Consider the following 9,950-nt stretch of genomic DNA (forward strand, 5'->3'; position numbering starts at 1 on the left):
GGGGGTTGATGAATTAAAACTGATTTGGAGTGAAAATTAAAAAGCGGTTTTGTCCTGGGTTTTTCCCCCCCCCCCCCGTCAGCCCTTTGCTCTCGGATAGCTCCGAACGTTCACCACTCCTGAAAAGTCACCGCAAATCCACCGCTGTTTAGGTTGTCATGTTTTAATTTCACGTGAAGCAGAGATTGAGGGAATAATATGTTGCTTTTAAGGCGGAAGAAAGCTCCTCTGGAAACCCAGCACTTAAGCCTGGGACTGACTCAGTCGCTGCTGCGGTCAAAAGCTGTAACTGATTCAGACTTTGTCTTTCTTCTCACATTGCACCTAAAACCCACGGAGAGTTCCCCACAAGCTCGGCTGGATGTGCAACAGCAGGAACTGCTTTATTTTTACATTTCCTTTTTTTTTTTTTAAGTAGAGTTCTGATCAGAGGTTCACATCCAGTCACCAAGGAACATGAATATAATCAGTGTTGACTCTCTACTGATAGATTTGGATCATTCCAGCTGCAGGATGGACTAGATATACAACAGACATCGTAAGTTAATTTATAAAATAAGTAGCTAGGTGCACAAGTTTGAATTTATATGCATACAAGTGCCAATATAAATACCTGCACTTGCAATTTGATCACTCTTCTTGGTTGGATAAACCATCTGCTTTCTGGCACGGACTCAGATTTCAGGCATAGTTTGTAACTTTTCAACAGATTTGGGTTCCGTTTTTTTACGGAGGACTTTCCAGCAGCTTGTTGTCCCCTGACTCAACATTTTCTAAACCAGTTTTGATTTTTTGTTTGGATTCAGATTGAATCATCTGACCCACCCTGTGGCCCGGTTAGTGTTCAACGGACGAAAAAGTGGGATTTTTGATCCTATAAACAGCTTTGAGTGCCGCTAAGGCACGACAGCCATCGGCCGCTTACGGGGCAGCACATTTACGCTCACCTGTGTCGAACGCTGTCGTTTGCAACCGGCTTTTGCTTAAAGACGTTAAGCTAGCTCCAAAGCTAGCTTAACGTCGACACAAACCTGTACGGTCAGTAGAAAACAAATCATGAGGTATTTGGCCACAATGGCAGAAAAAAAGTTCAAGGAGACTTGGGAACGCTGTACCAAGTGTGCACGTTGGTGGAAGCGTCATTCTGTAGCAACTCCTGTCTCCAAATGTTTTAACTTTACCTTAATGCAACAGCAGGACTGTTGAAACGTGGACATCCTGGATGCTTCCACAGCTCTGTCCAAATCAAAGCTGGTTTTGGACAGAATAATTGGTGAGCAACTGGAAAGGTGTCTTCAAAGCCCTGACCCCACACCTATTTGCTTCCTAAATGGAAACCAACTAAATTTCAATAAAAGTTTGACAAGTCCACCAAAGGAGTGGTCAAACATCCAGGAATATTTATGCTGTTGAGGAATACAACTTGCTATGGAATTTTTTTATTTTTATTGTTTTGTCACAATAAAGTCAAACTTGATTCCTAAACTATGTGAGATGTTTTCTTCACAGTGGAGGCTCTTAATTCAAAAATAAACAATCATCTGCAAAAAGGAAAAGAGAAAAAAAGGTGCACCGGCGTAAAAATTCAGATTCAGTGAACTTTACGTGACGCAAAGATGGGTGGAGGGCTGGCACTCCAAATGTCTCTTCATAAAAGTCAAACAATGAAGCCTGAGGGTTCTAAAAGTTTAGTTTTCATCTAAAGTGGCCGATGTGGTTGTTTTAGTGGTTACAGTTTGCAGAGCTGCGAGTCTGTCCGTTTGTCTGTTGTCACTTAATGGACAGAAACACATTTTTTACTCATCAGCTGACGACTTACTGCGCACACTGCAGAAAACGCACGGCAGCTTTGGCTGAGAGCAGCCGAGGACAAACTGATCACGGTAAATGTCAAATGTCGCCTTTGTTTTTCTTCGGTGCGCAACGTCAAGGATTTGGTTCGCCGTCGCTCCGCAAGCAGCTCAGGTTTGTTTGCAACGCGCCACGACGGTCCGCCATGATGGATGGAAGTTAAGGACCTCATGCTGCCCCACCTCCTGTCTCATCTGCTTAACTGTTCAAAAAACAAAAATAAAAAAATAAAAAAATCATGCTGTTCTCCATCAGGCGCTCCACGGGGAGCAGAAAAAAAGAGAAATGCACAATATGTGTTGATACTGTTGAATTGCACACAATTTTAAACTCTGAGGACTGCTGCTATTGCAAACATCTCCCACGCAATTTCCTGTCTCACCTGCTCATAGCAACACAAAATGAGTGAAGATTTCAGTCTGAAAGTCTCTTAAACGAGCAGCTGACAACTATTTTAAGGTTTCAAAACATCTACCGTGTGTGTAATTTCTCAATTTCTCCAGCAGTTAATGTTCCTGGATGACTAAACTTGTCAGCAAACTTTCAAAGATAAAAAAAAAAAAAACAGACACTGACTGAAATCACACTTTAGGCTTATCTGAAGAGAGTTTCAATGGAAATATCTGTTTTCATTCCTTTCTCTGTGAATGGTCAGGGTGGTCCTGTCCAGGATTCCCAGTTGGCTAGAGAGATTTTGATCGGAGCCGATGAGTAACGGGGCGGCATAGTTCTCAGATGAGTCGAGGCTCCGCTTTACTGTTGGCTCGGCTTGAGATCTGCAAAAGGCCGGAGAGATGAGTGGCAAGGAGATGAGCCGACGGCCAGTAACGGCTCGACACACAACCTCCCCCCGCCCCAGAAATTCGCAGGTTGTTTACTTGCACGGCGTCGTGCGACTCGCGGCCAGGACGGAGCGCCGTCTGAAACGGGAATATGTCACACAAGATCGGCCGTTTCTGATAAATCAGCAGGCGGGAGGGGCAGACGCTCAGAGCGTTCTGCGAACACCAACATTTTATCAGCTTTTAAGATGAACCAACAATTTTTTTCTTTTTTTTTTTTTTTTTTTTACACTGTCTTCTGAAAAACAAAACTGAAAAAAGGTTTGTGGGTTTCAGGCAAGGCTTTACTATTTAAGGAGAGGTGTTTGGCAGGAGGCAGAGATGCTGCCAGCAGATGTTTCACATTTTCTCTCAGGGTGCCCACACACTCTTCTCACCTGAACTCTAAACACCTTCTCTGACTTATCTGCTTCGTTTTCTGTCCTTTTCATCTCTCTTGCATGCCTCCCCTGCACCTTTTCAAGTTGGAACCGCCATTTAAAGGTTTCTTATCTGGTGGCAACAACACTTAGCTCTTCTGATAGTATTTTAAATGTAGCCTCTGGCTTCAAATGCCAATAAAGGTTGATTTAAAAAAAAAAAAGTAAAGAATTAAACGAATCAGTACTGACTGACATTTAGATCATAGTCATGTTCATAATCACAAGTGTACACTGCAGTGTCTCACCCATACAACTTTTCACATTGTGTCGCGCTAAAGCCACAAACTTTAATGTATTTTATTAGGCTTTTAATGTGACGGACCAATGCAAAGGCGTGCATGCTGGTGAAGTGGGAAAAACAAGATTCATGGCTTCATTTTTTTTTTTTTTGACAAAAATGTTTTACTAAAATTGTAAAGGATTGTACAAGATTTAAATAAGTGCGCTTCAGTCTGACACCCTGAAATAAAATGCAAGACTAGAAAGCAATTGTCTCCAGAATTTACATATTTAGTGTATAGGTTTTTCCATCTATTTCAAGTGACAGGAAAACGTGAATCAGAGAAGCAGAAGCAAGAGAATTTATCCGCAAATCAACTGCTTGTCACAAACTCCACATGTCTGTCCTTGAGTGGCAAGAAAAAAAAAAAACATGGATGAAAGAAACCCATCTTCATGGTAAAACGTAGCAGCGGCAGCATCATGTTCTGGAAACGCTTTACAGTAAGATTAATAAAGTTAAATTCAGGTTAAATTCCATGCGGTGAACATCTGTTAAACAGTTGTGTTTTTTTTTCCCACAGTCTCGGCATGGATCCTTAAATCTGATCTGGTAGCACTTGAAGTATTTTTGGGGAGAATATCGGACAAACAAAACTCTGAAATCCAGATGTGCATATCTGGCTGAGACATATCCCAAAAGATTTGTTAATTTTATCGCGGCAAAAGGTGATCCTGGAACGGACTGAGCCACAACTTTCTTGCAGAAAACAAACAAACAAACAAACAAACAAAAAATAAATAAATTAAAACACCTCTATTATTTTCCTTCCACATCACAATTTTGCACTGCTTTGAGTCGATCTGTCAATTAGAAGAGACATGTCTGAGTTAAACATGACAACATCTGGAAGGTGTAAAGGGTGCTGTGGATGACAACAATCGCCCTGAGGCTTTCACAGAGTAACTGTGCTTTTCTATATTGTGTGTGTACAAGTAAATGTCGAAAGACTAAATCATCTGCGACTGCGAAACAAAGCAGCTTATGAACCAAATTCAACTCGCACACAATTATTCGCTTAGGTAGAGCCATGTTTCTGCATATTTTTAAACTCTGGCAAGTACAGAAAAAAAAATAAAAATCCCTGTGTGCTGTTCACACTATTTACACGCTATTTACAGCTGCGTGCAGTATTCAAATGAGTTTTTTTTTTTTTTTTTTTTTTTTTAAACTGATGTTCAAAGGTCACACTCCTCTTGTGTAAATGCCAAGCTCACAACATGTGGAACATCAGGAAATGCAACTAAACTGCAAAAAGGAAAGTGACATTTCTGTCACAAGAGTCGAGCCAGGTGGTTATTAGTTCACTCACTTCAATGCATGACTGGTGAAGAGGTCTGCTTTAAAAAAAATATATACAAACTGCAAAATAATCCGCCTTCATTAATGGATCTCGGATGGACAAAGTGTAAAGCGGTACATTTGTGGGTCAAAATGTTCCTTTAGTGATTCTAAAAAAAAAAATCATCTAACCTGAAAAAGAAAGTCAAAGACATTTAGTTCAATTTCAGACTTTTGAAATCGGTGTCGCTCTGAAAGCCTGCATGCATTTTCAAAGGTCTCTGCAGCTGGAAGCAGCAATCCGGCGAATAAAATGCATCTGTTGTCCATTGAGTTTAATGTGTGCTACTTAATTATTGGTTGTAAATTGTTTACTTCACTTGAATAAAACAAAGATTTTCTCACACACAAAAAAAAATAGTTCTCACCAATCAAACCCGATGTGCCGTTTGAATAAGGTCGACTCATTGGCTCGCAGATTTGCTCTCCGGCAGTTAGACGGTGATGCAGATTAAATTATGAATGTAAGCTCTGCATTTTGTTTTGTTTTTTTTAAAGATAAATGAAAATGACATGACATAAACCCAGCACCAATCTACTGACTTTAGATCAAGATTTTTTTAAGAGCAGCTGTTAGCATAAATTTAATCCAGCCATCATCAGAATCCATGGTGAGTAGTCTAGATTAGCCTGAGCCGCACACGCACGGACGGCTGCAGCACTTTTTTCAAAAAAAGTATGACTGGTTGCACAAACAGTATCTGCTGTAATATTTAACCATGTTGTTGTGGAAAGACTTTTGAATTTTTTTAGTAACAGGAAGCCAGTAGCCTATAGAGTGTTGAATAAAGAGACGCAGCTGAAACAATGAATGCATGCTTTTAGGCAATGGCGGCACAAACGAACATCTGTCATGCTTGTTTCGTCCGTTGTTTACAACTTCCTGTCTCCGCCGGCAAAAAAAAAAAAAAAAACGGTAAAACCGTCACATGCAGTTATGTAAAAATCACAAGTGAGGCGACGTGACCCATAAGACTGAGGCCACTTTAAAAATATAGATATGTGAGGATGATAAGGATGTGGCATGAAAAACAAATATGAAGTGTTGGGACTCATGCACAAAAGAAAAAGTATCAGACAAAAGTCACATATGGGGAAAATAAATTGGATTAGAAGGATTTTTTTTTCCTACAGTGAGAACAAAGGTTGATTCTGATTTAGCTGAAACAGAGAAAGAAGTTGGAAGAGAACATAATGTAGCAAAGCTGCTCGGTTTGTCACAGAACCTGAAGAATGAGGAGCTGCTGGCCGCCTTCAGCAAACTTCAGAGTAAGGCGAGGGTCTCCTCATCATACAGGGACACACACACACACACAAACACACACACACACAGACTGGTGTTCGAATCACAAGCTCTGCTAATTACTAATAAAAAGTCATTAAAGCTGACCACTTTAAACTGCCATCGTCAACATGGTGGGACGCCGATTATGAACAAAGTAACAATAAATCACAGAGGAACTCCGTGTTCAGAGCGAAAATAAATGAATGATTCACCAGTTTGACATTAACTGACCGCAAATCAGCCGAGAAACGCCGAATTACACGACTGAATTGGTGAGGGGAGACGTCATCCTGTGACCCCAAAGCCGTGGGTTCGATTACAGCTCTCTCCTGCAATCGAGAGATTACCACCTCTCAGTAGAGTCCCACAAACTCTATTTAAGCCGGTAGATAGTTTGAATAATTCACTTTAAATCACACGCTTCTGCAGCAGTTTTCAAAAGACGAACTAACACATTTTATATTTACTTATTATAACAACTAAAAGCTTAAATATGAACCAATAGAGGCAAGGGGTAAAATATGACAACAGATTTATCACGTCAGTCAAGGTGACCCATCTAGTTCCTCCGAGCCAAAGGCCTCCATCCAGTCGGTAAACATTTATTATATGAGACGTCCAAATGAAAGAGCGTGCTGATGGATATGCGGCTGAATGTGTGTGTTAGAAAAATAAAGAGAGAGAGAGGTGAATAGGTGTGGGAGTGTTTACCTGCGTGAGACTGGATGAGGGTGGCAGCAGCTCTGGGTGGGGAGCCGTGTGTGTGCTCTAACCGGGACGGGATGAGTCAGAGCCGCAACAATATCTCATTTCCCTAAAGCTGGTGCTGCTTCGCAGCAGGAACCCTCCCCCGGTGGCCTAATGATGTCCAAGACGACACAAACATCAGGTTGAAATTTTTATAACCACTCAGTAATAAGTTATGAAACAAAAAAAAAGGTTGCATTAATGCATTATGTGAAATAAACCCGAACATTACCGAGGTAACACGACCTCTGGGAAATGCCCTGGTTATTTTAGGACAATTTCTTTTTATTTTTTTCCAGACAGACGTAAACAGTGAGACAGAGATGTGTGTGTTTGGAATAAAGCTATTGATCCAACAACATTTCACATGGAGGCCTTACATAACCCTCATAAAAACAAAAAAATAATTAAAAAAAAAAAAAGAAAATCACGTATTGCTGACAGGAGCATTATTTCACTGCATTATTTAAACTTTTAGCTCCAGTAAACGAGAGAAGAAACATTTTGTGTGAAGCTTGAATTTGAATTACACTTTCTTTACCTATCCCAGTGGTCAGCAAACTTTAAAATCATTTGAGCCATTTTTTTTCCAATGCTCTTGTTAAATAAAATCTATAAACAGCCATATTGATGATTGATGAGCATTGGGTGTTTTTTTCTTTTTGTTTTTATGCGATTCAGCACATCTTTTACTACCCGACTCATTTCATTGTATATGTCATTTTTGCAATTTATCCATCACGTAGAGATGTGCAGCACTTTCTCTTATTCTCGGCCATGAGGATGGCAATAAATCCTCGTGACTTTATTTACATGAGAACCATGGCAATAAACCTCTCTATACTTAAAAAAAAAAAAAAGAAGAAAAGAAAAGTGAACCTTTGAAATGTTCTGAAAAAACAAGTATAGGTCAAAGCTTTCTAACCTGTCAGCACGCGACAGCACTCGAGTGCTTTGCTCTCTTGCTCTCTTCTTCTCGCAACTCTCCACGTTTCTTATTTATAGTCGCTGGTAATAAGTCCCAGTAATGGATCTCAGATGTCACAGCAGGAGTGGACGCACCGATGCGTTCGTCAACAATTATATCCAGACACACCAACGGAGAAATTACGGTCGAATGTGTTCAAATTTCAGGAAAAACACGAAGCCATATGGAAACTTTTATAATATGTTTGACAAGGAAGGAAAAAGAAAAAAAAAAAAAAAGAAAAAAGAAAGAGGTTAAATAAATATGAACTGTACGCAGAAGATGCTCAACTATTTTCCAGTAAAGTGTCGTTACATTCCCAGGCCTCTCTGTTCAAACAAGACTTTGTGTGTTGATGCGCTCGGTGTTTCGGGGATGTTTTCCTTTTTTATTTCTTTTTTTTTTTATGCAGACAATTTTACACATATTACGCATAGGGTGTTTTTTTTTCATGCATATACAAACAGAGTGTTTGTTTCCGTTTGTGATTGTCTCTAAAAATAGAGCAGTTATCCAGTGTTGTTAGTTTCCTTCTTCCCTTCATAGAAGCTTCCTAAAACGCAAAAATTTTAAATTAAAAAGAATAACAGAGGATGATATAATGCCAAATTCCCAAATTATTCATCTGTCATGTTTTTTTTTTGTTTGTTTGTTTTTATCACTGAGAATAGTTTTTCTGTTATTTAAATGTACTTTTCTGTTATTTAAATGTAGTTTTTCTGTTATTTAAATGTGAAGTTTGATCTGGATTTTTGCCCTGTAAAGACAAATTTTTAGTATTTTTGATCATTTCAAGTGCACTGATATTGTTGTGCACTTGAAATGAGACAAAACTAACTTACAAGTAAGTTTTGAGGAAGACACAGAAGCTCGTTTTAAGCCAATAATTGCTTAATATATATTTTAAAGTACTAGTTTCACTGGCAGATTACTTCAATTATAAAAAGACATTTTTCCCATGTTGTAGGTGAAATAAGCTGCCAGTGGAACTAGTGCTTCTTCATTAACATTAGGAAATGATTGACCAGCTCCAATTTTTTGCTGAAAAGTTACTTGTAAAGTCAGTTTTGTTTCATTTCAAGTCGACTAAGACGTTTGAAGAAACTCGACCAAAAACACCGGGTAAGATTTGGTGTTTTTGCAGCGTGTAGTCACCCTCAATTACTCCGATACATTCACATTTGAAGACTAAACGCAACAAGCAAATATTGAGGAACACTAAAAAAAAAAACTAAAAAAAAAACACTGAATATCAACGAAAAAAAAACAAAACAAAACAACAACGAATAAATCAATCTCTGGATCAGATTGTGACAATCTGCAGCTTTCCGAGAGTGTGACAGTAAAATCAGAACCGTACAGAGAGACGACAAAAGTCCCACTTTGACAAAAACGCACAATTAACACAGAGCAACTCATAACCACAACAACAACACAGCTCTGCTTTGATGCCCACGGCTTGCTTCGCGAGGGGAGCCGTCGTTTTCCCCTGATAAGAGAAATTGTGTTTGCAATGAAAGTATCAGGCTTATTGTGCAGTTTCATTTGACACAGCCACCAATTTCAGCAGGGGGAAGGCCAGAGTGATTTCTCTTTGAGGAAGGAGATAAGGTGAGGAACGGCTGAGTGCAGGCAGAGCCGAGTCCATCCAGGAGAATACTGTGCAGATCAATAAAGTGTTGCATGATTACATCACACAGGCTAATAACTAATTAATTCAGACTGTTTTTTTTTTTTGTTTGTTTGTTTTTTTTAGGATTAAACTGCGCAGACGGTGTCTGATTTGTTCCTTTGTGAGGTTATGACGGGTCGGCGCAGGCCTGCTTTATGTCGATAACAAAACCGGCCGAGCTCATCAGCAGCGTACAGTTACAGTGACGTGCAAAGGCATGAAATGTAAACGGTAAAATACAAAACACGCAGAGAGCGGCCTTTACGGGGGAGCAGGAGGAGGAACGTCTTATCTAACGCCAGGAATTGCAGACTTTTTACATTTCCTTTTTTCGACAGAGTAGAGAGGAGAATTTCAAAATGAGATCCCCTTTTTAAAAGAAAAAAAAAATCAGCAAAATTATTCAATAGGTTAGATTTTCTCCCCCTCCCTTCGGTTTGTCCTGAAACATTTGTAGCCTAGTTTGAACAAAATGCCACATGTAATGAAAAAAAAAAAAAAAAAAAAAATTACAATTGTAATTAACAAAAAAAATAAAAATCT

At 39.4% G+C, this 9,950-nt stretch overlaps 1 long non-coding RNA gene across 3 annotated transcripts in view; it reads right to left on the minus strand.

Annotated features, from left to right (window-relative positions):
* The window catches only part of LOC106938494 (uncharacterized), a 75,022-nt gene that overhangs the window by 44,745 nt on the left and 20,327 nt on the right, over positions 1–9,950 (minus strand). Inside the window, exon 1 of one of the 3 annotated variants that reach the window (XR_001422636.1) lies at positions 6,733–7,709. The exons of the other annotated variants lie outside the window; for them this stretch is intronic. This is a non-coding gene — a long non-coding RNA (uncharacterized LOC106938494). Of the gene's footprint in view, positions 1–6,732; positions 7,710–9,950 lie in introns of those variants that run through there. 3 annotated transcript variants of the gene reach the window in all.

Source organism: Poecilia latipinna, unplaced genomic scaffold, assembly GCF_001443285.1.
Source record: "Poecilia latipinna isolate Pla-1442-1.1 unplaced genomic scaffold, P_latipinna-1.0 Scaffold2606, whole genome shotgun sequence".
In the NCBI taxonomy this organism is placed as follows: Eukaryota; Metazoa; Chordata; class Actinopteri; order Cyprinodontiformes; family Poeciliidae; genus Poecilia; species Poecilia latipinna.